This window comes from Mirounga angustirostris, unplaced genomic scaffold, assembly GCF_029215605.1.
Source record: "Mirounga angustirostris isolate CCGP_5_RB_7025 unplaced genomic scaffold, mMirAng1.0.hap1 SCAF_11, whole genome shotgun sequence".
Classification (NCBI taxonomy): Eukaryota; Metazoa; Chordata; class Mammalia; order Carnivora; family Phocidae; genus Mirounga; species Mirounga angustirostris.
This window is the reverse complement of record NW_026991719.1, coordinates 65,613,491-65,632,902: the sequence shown is the minus strand read 5'-3', so window position 1 is coordinate 65,632,902 and position 19,412 is coordinate 65,613,491. Positions and strand designations below refer to the sequence as shown.

Here is a 19,412-nt window from a genome sequence, read left to right as displayed (position 1 = left end):
GGTACATGTCTTTCTCTGATTGACTTATTTTGCTCAGCATAATACCCTCCAGTTCCATCCATGTCATTGCAAATGGCAAGATTTCATTCCTTTTGATGGCTGCATAATATTCCATTGTTTATATATACCACATCTTCTTTATCCATTCATCTATCGATGCACATCTTGGCTCTTTCCATAGTTTGGCTATTGTGGACATTGCTGCTATAAACATTGGGGTGTACGTACCCCTTCAGACCACTACATTTGTATTAACTCTTCATTATTTACAGTCACAGAGAAGCAAAACTGGTAGTCTAATAAAATTTTGATGCAACATTACAATGTATTTGACTCCTAAATGAAATATGATTATGTTTAATGGAATTGGAGAATTCCTTACACATATATATGGGCTGTTTTTTCTCACTTTTATTAAAAACAGGATGATCTTTTTTTATAAATTTTTATTTAATTCCAGTTAGCTAACATACTGTGTAATATTAGTTTCAGGTGTACAATATTGTGATTAAAAAGTCAATACAACACCCGGTGCTCATCACAAGTGCACTCCTTAATCCCCATTGCCTCTTTAACCCATCTCCCCACCCAATTCCCAATTTGTTCTATATACCTAAGAATCTGTTTCTTGGTTTACCTCTCTTTTTTTAATTACTTCACTTGTTTGTTTTGATTTTTAAAATCCACATATGTGTGAAATCCTATGGTATTTGTCTTTCTCTGACTGGCTTATTTTGCTTAGCATGAGACTCTCTAGCTCAATCCATGTCATTACAGATGTCAAGATTTAATTCTTTTTTATGGTTGAGAAATATTCCATCCAAATTGCTTAAAGTATATATATATATAAATATGTATATGTATATATATATATATGTGTGTATATATATATATTTATATATATATATGGTATGGTGTAAGAAACTGATACAGTTTCATTCTTCTGCATGCTACTCTCCAGTTTTTCCAACACCATTTGTTGAAAAGACTGTCTTTTTCCTGTTGGATATTCTTTCCTGCTTTGTTGAAGATTAATTGACCATATAGTTGTGCATTCATTTCTGGTTTTCTACTCTGTTCCATTGAACTATGTGTCAATTTTTGTGCAAGTACCATACTCTTTTTGACCTACAGCTTTGTAATATAACTTGATGTCCAGAATTGTGATGCTTACAGCTTTGCTTTTGTTTTTCAGGGTTACTTTGACTACTTGGGGTCTTTTGTGGTTCCATACAAATTTTAGGATTGTTTGTTCTAGCTCTGTGAAAAATGCTGGTGGTATTTTGATGGGGATCACATTAAATGTATAGATTGTTTGGGGTAGTATAGACATTTTAACAATATTCATTCTTCCAATACATGAGCATGGAATGTCTTTCCATTTCTTTGTGTCATATTCAATTTCTTTCATCAGTGTTTTAAAATTTCAGAGTACAGTTCTTACACCTGTTTGGTTATGTTTATTTCTAGGTAACTTAATATTTTAGTGCAATTGTAAATGGGATTCTTAATTTCTCTTTCTGCTGATTCATTATTGGTGTCTAGATATACAACAGATTTCTGTACATTGACTCTGTATCCTGTGGCTTTACTGAATTTATCACTTCTAACCGTTTTTTTTTATTGGAATCTTTCAAGTTTTCTATATATACTATCATGTCATCTGCAAATAGTAAAAGTTTTACTTCTTCCTTACTAATTTGGATGCCAATTTCTTTTTGTTGTCTGATCCTGGGGTTAGGACTTCCAGTACTATGTTGAATAAAAGCGATGAGAGTGGACAACCTTGTCTTGTTCATGATTTTAGGGGAAAGCCTCTCAGTTTTTCCCTATTGAAGATAATGTTAGCTGTAGTTATTTTCATATATGGCCCACAGGGATAAATCCCATTTGATCTGGTGAATGATTTTTTAAATGTGTTTTTGGATTTGGTTTGCTAGTATTTTGTTGAGGAATTTTACATCTATGTTCATCAAAGATATAAAGATATTGGCCTGTAGTCCTTTGTGTGTGTGTGTGTGTGTGTGTCTTTGTCTCCTTTGGGAATCAGGGTAAATCTGACCTCATATAATGAATTTGGAAATTTTCCTTCCTTTACTATTTTTTGAAATATTTGAAAAGAATAGGTATTAACTCGTCTTCAAATGTTTGATAGAGTTCTCCTGGAAAGCTGTCTGATCCTGGACTTTTGCTTGTTGGGAGTTTGATTACTGATTCAATTTCTTTGGTGGTAATTGGTTTGTTCAAATTTCCTATTTTGTTGTGTTTCAGTCTTGGTAGTTTATGTTTCTAGAAATGTATCCATTTCTTCTAAGTTTTCTAATGATTTGCATATAGTTATTTTTATAATATTTTCCTATAATTCTTGTATTTCTGTGGTGTTCGTTGTTATTTCTCCTCTCTCGTTTCTGATTTTATTTATTTGGATCCTTTCTCTTTTTTCTTGAAAACTCTGGCTAAAGATTTATCCATTTTACTGTTTTGTTTTGGTTTTTTTTTCAAAGAAACACCTCCTGGTTTCATTGATCTGTTCTATCGTGTTTTTTAGTTTCTATTTCATTTATTTCTGCTCTAATCTTTATTATTTCATTCCTTCTGCTAGTTTTAAGCTTCAGTTTTTGTTCTTTTTCAAGCTCCTTTAGGTGTAAGGTTAGGTTGTTTATTTGAGATTTTTCTTGCTTCTTGAGGTAGGCCTTTAACACTATAAACTTCTCTCTTGGAACTGCATTTGCTGTATCCAAAAGATTTTGATATGTTGTATTTTCATTTCCATTTGCTTCCATGTATTTTTTATTTTTTTAATTTTTTTAAATTTTATTTATTTTATTTTTTTAAAGATTTTATTTATTTGACAGAGACACAGCGAGAGAGGGAACACAAGCAGGGGGAGTGGAGAGTGAGAGGGAGAAGCAGGCTTCCTGCAGAGCCAGGAGGCCGATGTGGGGCTCGATCCCAGGACCCTGGGATCATGACCTGAGCCGAAGGCAGACACTTAATGACTGAGCCACCCAGGCGCCCCTCCATGTATTTTTTAAATTTCTTCTTTGATTTCCTGGTTGATCCATTCATCATTTAATAGTATGTTATTTTTTATTATTATTTAAATTCAATTTGCCAAGTTATAGTACATCATTAGTTTTTGATATAATGTTCAATAATTATTGTGGCCTTTCTAGATTTTTTTTGTGGTTGACTCCTTTTTTTTAAGATTTATTTATTTATTTGAAAGAGAGGGGTGGGGAAGGGGCACAGGGGGAGAGAAATCTAAGTAGACTCCACACTGAGAGCAGAGCCCAATGCAGGGCTCACTCTCACAACCCTGAGATCATGACCTGTGCCAAGGAAACCAAGATTTGGACGCTTAACCTACTGAGCCACACAGGCACCCCTGTGGTTGACTTCTACTTTCATAACTTTGTTGTCAGAAAAGGTGCATGGTATGATTTCGAGTTTCTGCAATATGTTGAAGCATGTTTTGTCACCTAATATGTCATCTATTCCGCTCTTGAATGGAAACTGTATTCTGATGCTTTAGGATGGAATGTTCTAAATATATGGTAAATCCATCTATTCCAGTAGGTCATTCAAAGCCAATGTTTCTTTGTTGATTTTCTGTTTAGTGGATCTGTCCATTGATGTATTTGGGTTATCAAAGTCCCCTACTATTATTATATTACTATTGAGTAGTTCCTTTATATTTGTTATTAACTAGTTTATGTATTTTGGTGCTCCCATTTTGTGTACATAAATATTATAATTGTTATGTGTTTCTGTTGGATTATCTCCTTTGTTATTATATAGTGTCCTTTCCTGTCTCTTGTCACAGTCTTTTTTTTTTTTAAGATTTTATTTATTTATTTGACACACTGAGAGAGACAACTAGAGAGGGAACACAAGCAGGGGGAGCGGGAGAGGGAGAAGCAGGCTTTCCACAGAGCAGGGAGCCTGATGTGGGACTCGATCCCAGGACCCTGGGATCATGACCTGAGCTGAAGGCAGATGCTTAATGACTGAGCCACCGAGGTGCCCTTCTTGCCACAGTCTTTGTTTTAAAGTCTACATATGTGGAATTTAAGAAACAAAAGAGATGAACATAGGGGAAGAGGGAAAAAAGAGAGGGAGGCAATCCATAAGAGACCCAACTACAGAGAAAAAAATGAGGGTTGATGGAGGGAGGATGGTAGTGGATGGGCTAGATAGGTGGTGCATATTAAGGGTGCACTTGTTATGATGAGCACTGGTATTAATATACAAGTGATGAATCACTAAATTCTCCTGAAACCAATATTACACTATATTTTAACTAACTAGAATTGAAACAAAAACTTGAGGGGTGTCTGGGTGGCTCAGTCAGTTAAGTACCCAACTCTTGATCTTAGCTCAGATCTTGATCTCAGGGTCATGAGTTTAAGCCTCACATTGTGCTACATGCTGGTGGTGGAGCTTACTTAAAAATACATACATACATAGGGGCACCTGGGTGGCTCAGTCATTAAGCGTCTGCCTTCAGCTTAGGTCATGATCCCAGGGTCCTGGGATCGAGCCCCGTGTCAGGCTCCTTGCTCTGTGGGAGGCCTGCTTCTCCCTCTCCCACTGCCCCTGCTTGTGTCCCCTCTCTGGCTGTGTCTCTCCCTGTCAAATAAATAGATAAATTCTTAAAAAAATACATACATACATACATACATAAAAACTTGAAACAAACAAACAAAAAAGAAAATAAAGTCTATTTTGTCCAATATAAGTATTGCTAATCTGCCTTTCTTTTGACATCCATTTGCATGATAAATATTTCTGCATTCCCTCATGTTCAATCTTCAGGTGTGTTTAGATCTAAAATGAGTCTCCTGTAGGCAACATATGGATGGGTCTTTTTTTTTTTTTCCTTATCCATTCTGTCACTCTAGGCCTTTTATTGGAGTTTTAGTCCATTTTCACTCAAAGTAATTATTAATAGATATGTATTTATTGCTATTTTGTTCCTTGTTGTATAGTTATTTTGGTTGTCTTTCTCTGATCTTTTCTTGTCTTGCTCTCTGTCATAGTTTGTTGGCTCTCTTTAGTGATTTACTTGGATTCATTTATCTTTATTCTCTGAATATCTGTTACTGGTTTTTCATTTGCAGTTACCATTAGGTTTGTATATAACATCTTCTGCATAGAGCAGTCTATATTAAGTTGATGGTTGCTTAAGTTTGAACCCATTCTTTATTCCTCTCCTCCACATGCTTTAGGTAAGTAGTGTCATATTTTACATTCTTTTATTTTGTTTGTTCCAGTACTGATATTTCCACTCAAAAATTCCCCTTTAATATTTCTTGCAGGGCTAGTTTAGTGGTCTCAAACTCCCTTAGTTTTGTTTGTCTGGGAAATTCTTTATCCTCTTTATCTCTCCTTCTATTCTGAATGATAGCTTTGTTGGATAGAGTATTTTTGGCTGTAGACTTTTCCCATTTAACATTTTGAATATATCATGCCACTCCACCTGGCTTGCAAAGTTTCTGCTGAAAAATCTGCACATAGCCTTATGGGGGTTCCCTTGTGTGCACCTTTGTTCTTCTGTCTTGCTGCTTTTACATTTTTTTTTTCATTATCAGTATGTTGCCATTTTAATTATAATGTGTCTTGGTGTGGATCTGCCTTTTTTGACAGATTTTATTTTGCCAAAATAAAATCTTGATTGTACTGGGGGTTTTCTGGGCTTCCTGGATCTGAATATCTGTTGCTTTTCCCAGATTAGTGTTTTCAGCTATTATCTCTTCAAATAATTTCCCCCCTTTTCTCTCTCTTCTCCTATAATGTGAATGTTATTAAGTTTGATGAAGTCACTGTGTTCCCTAAGCCTATTCTCATTTTTCATAATTTTATTTTCTCTCTTTTGTTCAGTTTGATTATTTTCCTTTAGTCTGTTTTCTAGGTCATTAATTCATTCCTCTGCTTCTTCCAGCCTGTCGTTTATTCCATCCAAGCATGTTTCTCATTTCATTTTTTCAACCCTTTGTCTCTGCTATATTATTCCTTATCTCTGTGTTTAGGATCTCACTCATATCTTCCACTTTTTTCTCAAGTCCAGTGAGTATCCTTATGATCATTACTTTAAATTTCTCTATCAGGCATGTTACTTATATCTGTTTCACTTAGATCTCTGGCTGTGGCCTTGTCCTGTTATTTCATTTGAGACATATTCCTCTATCTTCTCATTCTGTCTATGTATTGTGCATTTTTCTATGAGTTTGGAAAGTCAGCTACATCCTCTGTTCTTGAGGGTAATGGCCTTATGAAGAAGAGGTCCTGTAGTACTCTGAACTGTAGTGTCCCCTCTTCCCCAGGGCCTGGCACTTCCAGAGTGTCTCCAATGTGTGCTGCATGCACTCTGCTGTTGTCCTGGCTGCCTTATCCTTCAGGACAGCCATCTGTAGATGGTCTCCTTGCTTGTGGGCAGTGGTTGGTCCTGGCTTGAATGTGGCTCATTTTAACTAGGTGTGCTGGTCTGCTTGTGAAATGAAACCAAGGCTCCAGAAAATTTCCATATTGGGAGATACAGTGTGAGCAGTGGTTTGAGCCTGACTTCTGGGGAAAGGGACCTGCTGCCCTGGGACAGAGGCAAGCCTAACAGGGAAGGGCAGTTCCACCAGAGCGTGATGTGGTGGGGCTTGGTGTAAGGAATTTAGGTAGTGACTGCCTGTGCTGTGCAGGTTCCCACAGGTGGTTTTGTGTTTATGCTGAAGGGTGGGGGAGAGAAATGGCATCTGTCAGTTTCTTTGTTCCAGAAGGGGTGTCTTCATGAATCCTGCTTCTCTAGGATATGCTCTGAGAGGAGCAAATAACCTCCCCACTGTTTGCCCCAGGCACTCTTCAGATCAATGTTTCCAGGCTATCTGTCCCCAGATTGTTTGACTTGACTGCTCTCAAAGAGCAGCCCAAATGCCTCAGGGCTTTCCCCAAATCAAGCCCAATGACCTTTCAAACTCCAAGCTTTAAACCCCACTGTTTGCAAGAACTCAGGAAATTCAGGCTCTTTCACTCTCCAAGTCAATTGTTTTGGGGATCTATTTTCCCCATTTGCTCCCCTGTGTGCTAGTCTGTCTTTTGCCCTTCTCTGTGACTGTGCCTCCCTCCCCACAGCAGCAGCCACAAACTGTTTCTCTCCCAACCATGTCTCCACACTTCCTGCCTTCTTCAATGTGGCCTCTTCTCTACCTTTAGTTGTGAAGTTTGTTCTGCCAGTCTTCAAGTCAATTTCTGGGGTATTTAGCATGATTTGATTGTTATCTAATTATATTGATCAAATGAGGCAAGCCTAGGGTCCTCCTACTTCATCACAATCTTCCAGACTCCTTTTTAAAAGTTTTTTTTTTATGAGTACAGTTGAAACACAATGTTACATCAATTCCAGGTGTACTACATATTGTTTCAATATCTCTATACATTATGTTATGCTTACAGCTACAATGTGTAACCATGCAATGCTCTTTCAATATCAGTGACTATACTCCCTATGCTGTATGTTTAACTTGCATGACATTCATACCTCAAGTTGAAGCTTGTATCTCCCACTACCCTTCACTTTCTTGCTAATCCCACACTTGCTTTCTTTTAACAACCATCAGTTTGTTCTCTGTATTTATAGAAGTAATTCTGGTTTTTGTTTGCTTATTCATTTGTTTTGTTTATTTAGATTCCACATATGAGTGAAATCATATGCTATTTGTATTCTCATTCTGATGTATTTTACTTAGCATAATATTTTCTAGTTCCTTCCATGTTGTTGCAAGTGGCAAGATCATCCTCTTTTACGGGTGTGTGCATTCCATGTATATATAAACTACATCTTCTTTATCTATTCATCTATCAATGGACACTTGCATTGGCTACTGTAAATAATGTTGCAAGAAACAGGATTGCATATAGCTGCTTGAATTAGTGTTTTTGTTTTCTTTGGGTAAATACCCAGTAGTGGAATAGTTGGATGACATAGTATTTTTACTTTTAAGTTTTGAGGAACCTTCATATTCCTTTCCACATTGGCTGTACCAATTTGCATTCTCCCCAACAGTGCACTAGGTTTTCCTTTTCTCCACATTCTTGCCAACACTTGTTATTTGTTCTTTTTATTATTATTATTTTAGCCATTCTGAAAGGCATAAAGTGAGAACTAATTGTGGTTTTTGCTTACTTTTCCACATGACTAGTGATGTTGAGTATCTTTTCATGTGTCTGTTTGGACACCTGGATGTCTTCTTTGGGAACATTAGGTCTATTAAGGTCCTCTGCCCATTTTTAAATCAGATTTTGTGTGTGTGTGTGTGTGTGTGTTTAATTGTTTAAGTACTTTATATATCTTGTATATTAACTTCTTATCACATATATCATTTACAGTAACATTTTCCCATTCAGTATGTTATCTTTTTGTTTTGTTGATGGTTTCACTTGCTGTGCAAAAGCTTTTTATTTTGATGTAGTCCCAATAGTTTATTTTTGCTTTTGTATCTCTTGTCTTAGGAAACATATTGGGAAAATGTTGCTATGGCCAATGTCAAAAAAAACTACTGCTTATATTTCTTTCTAGAATTTTTATAGTTTGTTTTCACTTTAATGTCTTTAATCTACTTTGAGTTTATTTTTGTGCATGGTGTTAAAAAGTGGTCCAGTTTTATTCTTTTACATGAAGCTGTCCAGTGTTCCCAGCACAATTTGCTGAAGAGACTGTCTTTTCTCCATTGTATGTTCTTGCCTCCCTTGTCATAAATTAATTAATCATATAAGCATGGGATTCTTTCTAGGTTCTGTATTCTATTCCATTAATCTATTTGTCTGTTTTTGTGTCAGTACCATATTGTTTTTGTAGTTTATTTTGAAAACCAGAATTGTGATATATCCAGCTGTGTTTTCTTTCTTATGATTGCTTTGACCATTTGGGGTCTTTCATAGTTCCATACAATTTTTTACATGGTTTTATTGAAGTATAATTAACATACAGTATTATAATATTTTCATGTGTACAATATAATGATTCAACAATTATATACATTACTCAGTGCTGAGTACTAGAAATATACATTACTCAGTACTATATAAAAGTACACTTAATCCTCTTTATCAATTTCACCCTTCCCCCCACTCACCTACCCTCTTGCAACCAACAAATTTTCTATGTATTTAAGAGTCTGGTTTTATGTCTCTCTTAATTCTTGTTTGTTCATGTTTTGTGTTTCTTAAAATCCACATATGAGTGAAATAATATGATGCTAATTTTTCTTTGACTGACTTATTTTGCTTAGCATTATATTTTTAGGTCCATTTATATTGTTGCAAATGACAAGACTTCATTTTTTAAAGCTTAGTAATATTCTATTGCATATATATACCACATCTTTATCCACTCATCTATGGATGGACATTTGAGTTGCTTCTTTATCTTGGCTATTGTCAATAATGCTTCAATAAACATAGGGGTGCGTATATCCTTTCAAATTAGTGTTTTCATTTTCTCTGCATAAATACCTAGTAGTAAGGTTACTGGATTATATGTAAATTCTACTTTTAATTTTTTTAGGAAATGTCATCCTATCTTCCACAGTGACCGCACCAGTTTACATTCCTACCAACAGTGCACAAGGGTTCTCCATATCCTCACCAACACCTGTTGTTTCTTGTGTTTTTTATTTTAGTCATTCTGACAGGTATGAGGGTATCTCATTGTAAATTTGATTTACATTTCCCTGATGATGAGTGATATTGAGAATCTTTTCATATGTCTGTTAGTCATCTGTATATATTTTTTTGGAAAAATGTCTATTCATGTCCCTACCCATTTTTTATTCAGATTGTTTTTTTTTTCTTTTCTTTTTATTTTGGTGTTGAGTTGTATAAGTTCTTTATATATTTTAGAAATTAACCTATTATCAGATATATCATTTGCAAATATATTTTCCTATTAAGAAGGCTGCCTTTCTGTTTCTTGATGGTTTCCTTCATCCTGCAAAAGCTTTTTATTTTGGCATAGTCCCAATAGTTTAATTTTCTTTTGTTTCCCTTGTCAAAGGAGACAGATCTAGAAAAATATTTCTGAAGACAATATCAAACAAATTACTGCTTAGGTTATCTTCTAAGAGTTTTATGTTTTCAGGTCTCACATTTACATCTTTAATCCATTTTGTTTATTTTTGTGTATGGTGTAACAAAGTGGTCCAGTTTTATTCTTTTGCATGCAACTGCCCAGTTTGCCAGTATCCTTTGTTGAAGAGACTTTCTTTTCCCCATTGTATATTCTTGCTTTTTTGTCATAGATTAATTGACTTTATAAGCATGAGTTTATTTCTGGGCTCTCTATTCTATTCCATTTGTTTGTTACAGGTAGTAGTCAAAAGTGTATGGTATTGGTTCCATACAAATTATTTTTTTTAAGATTTATTTATTTATTTATTTATTTATTTATTTGAGAGAGAGAGAAGGAGAGAGCATGAGCACAGAGATAAAGAGTGAAGCAGACTCCTCGCTGAGCAGAGAGCCTAATGTGGGGCCCGAGCCCAGGACCCTGACACAATGACCTGAGCTGAAGGCAGACACTTAACTGACTGAGCCACCCAGGTGGCCCACAGATTATTATTATTTCTTCTACTTTTGTGAAAAATGGTGTTAGTATTTTGATAAGGATTTCATTAAATCTCTAAATTGATTTGGGTAGTATAAATACTTTAACAATACTGATTCTTACAATCCATGAGCACTGAATATCTTTCAATTTGTGTCATCTTAAATTTTTTTCATTAATGTTTTATAGTTTTCCATGTACAGGTTTTTCACTTCCCTGGTTAATTGTCTTCCTAGATATTTTGTGCTTGTGTGCAATTCTAAATGGAATTGTTTTCTTAATTTCACTTTGTGCTACTTTTTTATTAGTGTTTAGAAGCACTAATGATTTCTGGGTATTAATTTTGAATCCTGCAACTTTATTGAATTCATTTATTACTTCTAGTAGTTTCCTGGTGGAATGTTCAGAATTTTCTTTTTTTAAGATTTTGTTTAAATTCAAGTTAGTTAACATATAGTGTATTATTAGTTTCAGTGGTAGAATTTAGTGATTCAGAAGTTGCATGTAACACCCAGTGTTCATTACATCAAGTGCCCTCCTTAATGTCCATAACCCAATTACCCCATCTGTCCACACCCCTCCCCTGCAGCATCCCTGTTTGTTCCCTATAGTTAAAGAGTCTATTATGGTTTGCCTCCCTCTCTGTTTTTATCTTATTTTATTTTTCCTTCCCCTCCCTTATGTTCATCTGCTTTGTTTCTTAAATTCTACATATGGGTGGAATCATATGGTATTTGTCTTTCTCTGAGTGACTTATTTCACTAAGCATAATACTCTCTAACTCCTTCCATGTTGTTGTAAATGGCAAGATTTCATTCTTTTTGATGGCTGAGTAATATTTTGTTTGTGTGTATAGCACTTTTGCATTTATTGAAATAATCATTGTTTTATTGAAATAATCATTTTTTATCTTTTGTTTTGTAGATGTGGTGTAATCCATTGATTAATTTGTGACTATCAAACCACCTTTGCATCCTTGGAAGAAATCTCAGTTAATCATGGTAAATAATCTTTTAATATATTGTTGAATGTTGTTTGCTAATATTTTTTATCTTTATGAAAAATATTTATTCAACCTTCAAATTAAAATTATAAAAATTCATCATTTTAGCTTACTGTTTAGAAAACAAAAGAAATAAGCCTATGTTCTCCAAATGGAATAAAGTTATATTTTCCCTCCTCCCAACTACTTATAAGGATAGTAACAATCCTTTTAATTTTAAAACGCATGTTAATTTCAGGAACATTTCAAAAAATTGATTTGGTGACAATGTCTCAACAAAAAGCCTTTCCATTTATATTTCAAAAGCTTCAAATAGTGTCAATAAACTGGCTAGTACAAAAAAAAAAAGAAATACACTGGACTTTTAAAGGCCTTTTGGATTGCATTTAGTAGTAAGCAGGCTGCTGGTGTATATTGGGAGAGGTCAAAAGGCGCTGGGGAAGGGGAAAAGGAGCTCACTTTCCATTCTTGTGTGCATGCAACAAGCAGCAAAACAGCAAAGTCACTCCAGTTAGCTGGTACTCAGCTGTGCTTTCTTCCAGAAGAAGATCCATTTAATAAATTTTGAAGATTTGGGATATTTGAACCCAGGGAAGGATTTGAGTTTCCCTGCTGAGAATCCCCATTGACAGGACTCTCATTACCTTTCAAAATATCAGTACACTTCCAATTGTCCATATAATTAGCTTTCCACAATCTTACACAGCCATCATCTCCTGAAGATGCTAGCACTGTTCCTGTTATATTCCAACACACTCGCCAGACCTGGGAATTATGATTATCAAACTGAGCCACTATATGGATTTCAAATTTTGTGGGCCCACCAGAAGAAGTAAGTTCTTTCCTCACAGGCTTTAATGTAAAAATCCTCACATTTTTGGTTGCTATGGTTAGAATATGGAAAGATCTTCCTAAGTTTGGAGCAAAGGCAATGTCATGTACAGGATTTGTGACTGTCATGAGAGTTTCAGCTTTTGCATGTTTCCTGGTATTTTCATTATATTCGAAAATCTGAACCTTGGCCATTGTATTTGGACTACTGTCATCACTTCCTACAGCTATCATGGGGGAATGAGCACGAGAACTTAAAGGGTTCCAAGAAATACAACTACAGCTTAACTTACAGAAAATCTCATGCTGCAGAGACCACTGGCTGAGATTCATAACATCTGGCACCTCATATATTCTTACTATACCATCTGCCGAACAGGTTGCTAACAAAGATCCATGTGCTTAGGAGCAAATTTCACATCGGTAACGGATGCTCTGCCATCCACTAGAGTTGTCCTCTTAACCCAATGACTCTGTCCTCAAAGTTTATCATTTGATTCTCCTACTATTTCTTCCCACACAGCAGCTGTTCGGTCAAAAGAACAAGAAGCCAAAACCTGTCCAAATTCAGGATGGGTCCATGTCACATGCCACACAGGTCCACTATGTGTCTTCCAGCTAGCGGTACAATGACAATCCCCACTTTCACTTTTATCCCAGACCTTGACGCTCTGGTCCCTGGAGCAGGTCACCCATGGAAGTCTAAAGAGACATCATGGATGAGATCTTTATGGTCCACTGCGATGTGGCGCACCACTAACATGGCTTCCATCTGGCTGCGCCTCCTCTGTCTGCCCCTCCCACCACCGAAGAGGGTGGCCCCGAGGTGGGGGGACCACAGCCCACCAGGACCCTGCAACCAACAGGGCGCGCACCGCGCATGAGGTCCATGCACAACCCGCGCTGCCTGTTTGCTAATGTTTTGTTGATGACTTTTGCATCTGTATTCATTAGGGATATTGACATGTAGGATTTATCAATTTTGTTTATCTTTCTTGGTTTCACTGATCTTTGTTTTGTTTGGTTTTAGTCTCTATCATTCACTTGTGTTATAATCTTTATTATTTTCTTTTTTAAAGATTTTATTTATTCATTTGAGAGAGAAAGAGGGAGGGAGAGAGTGCACAAGCAGGGGGAGAGGTAAAGGTAGAGGGAGAAGCAGACTCCCCATTGAGCTGGGAGCCCGATGTGGGGCTCTATCCCAGGACATGGAGATCATGACCTGAGCCAAAGGCAGATGTTTAACCATCTGAGCCGTCTAGGCACCCCAATATTTATTATTTTCTTCCTTCTACTCATCTTGCGAATTTTTTTTTTTTTTTTAGTTCCTTTAGGTATAACGTTAGATTGCTCATTTGATTATTTTGTTATTTTTTGAGGTAGGCCTGTATTGCTATATATTTCCCTTTTATGACATCTTTGGATACATTTTTTTAAGACTTTATTTATTTATTTGACAAAGAGAGACAAAGCGAGAGAAGGAACACAAGCAGGGGGAGTGGGGGAGGGAGAAGCAGATACAGAGCTCAATCCCAGGACCCTGGGACCAGGACCTGAGCCGAAGGCAGACACTTAACGACTGAGTGACCCAGGCGACCCCTTCTTAAAACTTCTATTACTGAATTTGAAAGATTTTTAACCATTGTACATTCCCTTCCTTCTAGGTTTTTTTTTTTTTTTTTTTTTTCTTGTTTGATTTCATTGTTGACCCATTGGTTGTTTAGTAACATGTTGTTTAGCCTATACATGTTTGTTTTTCCAGGTTCGTTCTTGTGATCAATTTCTACATTTATACTGTTGTGGTTACAAATGATGCATGGTATATTTTCAATTTTTTTTCATTTATTGATACTTGTTTTGTGACCTAATATATGATCTATTCTGGAGAAAGTTTCATGCACATGTGAAAAGAATGTGCATTCTGTTGTTTTTGGATGGAAAGTTCTGTATGTATCCATTAAGTTTACCTGGTCTAAAGTGTCATTTAAAGATTGTTTCCTCATGGGCTATCTACCTGGATGATCTATCCATTGATATAAGTGGGGTGTTAAAGTCCCCTGCTTTTATTTTATTAACATTAATTTCTTCCTTTATGTCTGTTAATATTTGCTTTACATATTTAGGTGCTTCGATGTTGGGTGCATAAATATTTATAAATGTTATATTCTCTTATTGGATTCTTCTCTTTATTATTATGCAGTGGCCTTCTTTGTCTCTTGTTACAGTTTGTGTTTTAAAGTTCATTTTGTCTGATGTACGTATTGCTACCCTGGCTTTAGTTATTTTTTTGCTTACATTATAAGGTAATTCTTTTCATCTCTTCACTTTCTGTCTGTGTGTATCTTTTATTTTAATTTCATTTTATTATGTTATGTTAGTCACCATACAGTACATCATTAGTTTTTGATGTAATGTTCCATGATTCATTGTTTTCATATAACACCCAGTGCTTGATGCAATATGTGCTCTCCTTAATGCCCATCACCAGGCTCACCCATCCCCCCACACCCTCTCCCCTCTAAAACACTCAGTTGCTTTCTCGAAGATCATAGTCTCCCATGGTTCATCTCCCACTTCATTTTTCCCTTCATTCTCCTAATGTCCTCTATGCTATTCCTTATGTTCCACAAATAAGTGAAACCATATGATAATTGACTTTCTCTGTTTGACTTATTTCACTTAGCATAATCTCCTCCAGTCCCATCCATGTTGATGTAAAAGTTGGGTATTCATCCTTTCTGATGGCTGAGTAATATTCCATTGTATATAAGGACCCCATCTTCTTTATCCATTGGTCTCTTGAGGGCATCTCAGCTCTTTCCACAGTTTGGTTATAGTTGGACATTGCTGCTATGAACATTGGGGTGCATATGGCCCTTCTTTTCACTACATCTGTGTCTTTGGGGTAAATACCAAGAAGTGCAAATGCTGGGTCATAGGGTACCTCTATTTTCAATTTTTGAGGCACCTCCACAGTTTTCCAAAGAGGCTATACCAACTTGTATTCCCACCAACAGTGTAAGAGGGTTCCCCTTTCTCCACAACCTCTCCAACATTTGTCGTTCTTTGCCAAGTAATTTTTGCCTTCTAACTGGTGTAAGGTGGTATCTCAATGTGGTTTTGATTTGATTTCCCTGATGGCTAACGATGGTAAACATTTATTCAGATGTCAATTAGCGATTTGTATGTCTTCTTTGGAGAAGTGTCTATTCATGTCTTCAACCATTTTTTGACTTGATTATTTGATTTTTGGGTGTTGAGTTTGAGAAGTTCTTTACAGATCTTGGATATCAGCCTTTTGTCTGTAGTGTCATTTGCAAATATCTTCTCCCATTCTGTGGGTTGCCTCTTTGTTTTGTTTACTATTTCCTTTGCTGTGCAGAAACTTTTTATCTTGATGAAGTCCCAAGAGTTCATTTTTGCTTCTGTTTCACTTGTCTTTGGAGATGTATCTTGAAATAAGGGGCTGTGGCCAATGTCAAAGAGGTTACTGCCTATGTTCTCCTCTAGGATTTTGATGGATTCCTGTCTCACATTCAGATCTTTCATCCATTTGAGTTTATCTTTGTGTATTGTGTTAGAGGATGTTCAAGTTTCATTCTTCTGTATATGGCTGTCCAATTTTCCCAGCACCATTTATTGAAGAGACTGTCTTTTTTCCATTGCATCTTTTTTCCTGCTTTGTCAAAGATTATTTGACCATAGAGTTGAAGGTCCATATCTGGGTTCTCTATTCTGTTCCATTGGTCTATATGTTTGTTTTTGTGCCAGGACCATGCTGTCTTGGTAATCACAGCTTTGTAATATAGCTTGAAATCAGGCAACGTGATGCCCCTAGTTTTGTTTTTCTTTTTCAACATTTCCTTGGTGATTTGGGGGTTTTTCTGATTCCATACAAATTTGAGGATTGTTTGCTCCAGCACTTTGAAAAATGTCATTGGAGTTTTGATTGGGATGGCGTTGAAGGTATAGATTGCTCTGGGTAGCATAGACATTTTAACAATGTTTATTCTTCCGATCCATGAGCATGGAATATTTTTCCATCTTTTTGTGTCTTCTTCAATTTCTTTCATGAGTGTTCTGTAGTTCCTAGACTACAGATCCTTTACCTCTTTGGATAGGTTTATTCCAAGGAATCTTATTATTTTTTGGTGCTATTGTAAATGGAATAGATTCACTAATTTCTCTTTCTACAGTTGCATTGTTAGTGTATAAGAAAGCAACTGATTTCTGTGCATTGATTTTGTATCCTGCCACATTACTGAATTGCTGGATGAGTTCTAGTAATTTGGGGGTGGAGTCTTTTGGGTCTTCCACATAAAGTATCATGTCGTCTGCGAAAAGAGAGAGTTTGACTTCTTCTTTGTCAGTTTGAATACCTTTTATTTCTTTTTGTTTTCTGATTGCTGTAGCTAGGACTTCTAGTACTATATTGAAAAATAGTGGCCATAGTGGGCATCCTTGTCATGTTCCTGATCTTAAAGGAAAGGTTCTCAGCTTTTCCCACTGAGGATGATACTTGCTGTGGGTTTTTCATATGTGGATTTTATGAACTTGAGGAATGTTCCCTCTATCCCTACACTTTGAAGAGTTTTAATCAGGAAAGGATGCCATATTTTGTCAATTGCTTTTTCTGCATCAATTTAGAGGACCATATGGTTCTTCTCTCTCTTCTTATTAATGTGCTCTATCACATTGATTGATTTGCGAATGTTGAACCACCCTTGCATCCCAGGGGTAAAGCCCACTTGGTTGTGGTGGATGATCCTTTTAATATACTGTTGGATCCTATTAGCTAGGGGTTTTTTGAGAATTTTGGAATCCATGTTCATCAGTGATATCGGTCTGAAATTCTCCTTCTTGATGGGGTCTTTGCCTGCTTTGGGGATTAAGGTAATGCTGGCCTCATAGAATAAGTCTGGAAACTTTCCCTGTGTTTCTATTTTTTGAAACAGCTTCAGTAGAATAGGTATTATTTCCTCTTTGAATGTTTGGTAGAATTCCCCAGGGAATCCATCAGGCCCTGGACTCTTGTTTTTTGGGAGGTTTTTGATCACTGCTTCAACCTCGTTACTGGTTATTGGTCTATTCAGGTTGTCAATTTCTTCCTGTTTCAGTCTTGGCAGCTTATAGGTTTCCAGGAAGGCCTCCATTTCATCCAGATTGCTTGATTTATTGGCATATAGTTGTTGATAATAATTTCTAATAATTATTTCTATTTCCGTGGTGTTAGTCATGATCTCTCCCATTTTGTTCATAATTTTATTAATTTGGGTCCTATCTCTTTTCTTTTGGATAAGTCTGGCCTGTGCTTTATCGATTTTCTTAATTTTTTCAAGGAACAAGCTTCTAGCTTTGTTGATGGGCTCTGTTTTATTTCTGGTTTCTAATTCATTTATTTCTGCTCTAGTCTTAATTATTTCTCTTCTAATGTGTGGCTTAGGCGTTGTTTGATGCTTTTTCTCCAGTTCTTTAAGGTGTAAATTTACACCTTTGTGTAAATCACCTTTGGTGATTACAGGATTATTCTATTTTTTTTGAGTGGGACTAGGATGGCTATGTATTTCCCCCTTAGGACTGCCTTTACAGTATCCCATAGGTTTTGGATCTATGTGTTTTTGTTCTCATTGGCTTCCCTGAATTGTTTAAGCTCTTCTTTGATTTCCTGGTTGACCCAAACATTCTTGACCAGAGTGGTCTTTAGTTTCCAAGTGCTTGAATTTCTTCCTCATTTTTTCTTGTGATTGGGTCCCAGTTTTAAAGCATTATAGTCTGAGAAAATGCAGGGAATAATCTCAGTCTTTTGGTATCAATTGAGACCTGATTTGTGACCCAGTATGTTGTCTGTTCTGGAGAAAGTTCTGTGTGCATTTAAGAAGAATGGGTATTCTGTTGTTTTAGGGTGGAATGTTCTATAAATATCCATGAGGTCCATCTGGTCCAGTGTATCATTCAAAGCTCTTGTTTCTTTGTTGATTTTCTGTTTAGATGATCTGTCTATTCCTGAGAGTGGAGTATTGAGGTCTCCTACAATTAACGTATTATTATCAATATGACTCTTTATTTTGGTTAACAGTTCGCTTATGTAGATGGCTGCTCCCATGTTGGGGGCATAGATATTTACAATTGTTAGATCTTCTTGTTGTATAGACCCTTTAAGAATGATATAGTGTCCTTCTGTGTCTCTAACTACAGGCTTTAGAATAAAATCTGATTTGTCTAAGAATTGCTACCCCCGCTTTCTTTTGAGGTCCGTTGGCATGGAAGATGGATCTCCATCCCTTCACTTTCAGTCTGGATGTATCTTTAGGTTCAAAATGAGTCACTTGTAGACAGCATATGGATGGGTCCTGTCTTTTTATCCAATCTGCAACCCTGTGCCATTTTATGGGAGCATTTAAGCCATTCACATTGAGAGTGATTATTGAAAGATGTGAATTTGTTGTCATCATGTTGCCTATGAAGTGCTTGTTTCTATAGATTGTCTCTGTAAATTTCTGTTGTATATCACTCTTGGGGTCTTTCTCCTTTTATAGAACCCCCCTTAATATTTCTTGCAGGGCCAGCTTGGTGGTCACATATTCTTTCAGTTTCTGCCAGTCGTGCAAGCTCTGCATCTCTCCATCCATTCTAAATGACAGCCTTGCTGGATAAAGTATTCTTGGCTACATGTTCTCCTTGTTTAGTACACTGAATATGTCTTGCCAGGCCTTTCTGGCTTGCCAGGTCTCTGTGGATAGTTCTGATGTTATTCTGATGTTCCTCTTTCTGTACATAAGGAATTTCTTCCCCCTAACTGCCTCTAAGATGGTTCCCTTGGTTCTAAGATTTGTGAGTTTTACTATCACTTGCCGGGGCATTGGTCTGTTTTCCTTGATCTTTGGAGGAGTCTTCTCTGTCTCTAGGACTCGAATGTTTGTTTCATTCCCCAGATTAGGGAAGTTCTCACCTACGATTTGCTCAAATATATCTTTTTGTCCTCTCTAT

The 19,412-nt window shown here is 36.4% G+C and overlaps 1 pseudogene across 1 annotated transcript; it reads right to left on the bottom strand.

The window, feature by feature from the left end:
* Positions 1-12,014: 12,014 nt before the first annotated feature.
* On the bottom strand, positions 12,015-13,188 carry LOC123860018 (nucleoporin SEH1-like; annotated as a pseudogene). The gene has a single exon (XR_006794642.3). The product of XR_006794642.3 is annotated as a nucleoporin SEH1-like (transcript).
* Positions 13,189-19,412: the final 6,224 nt, after the last annotated feature.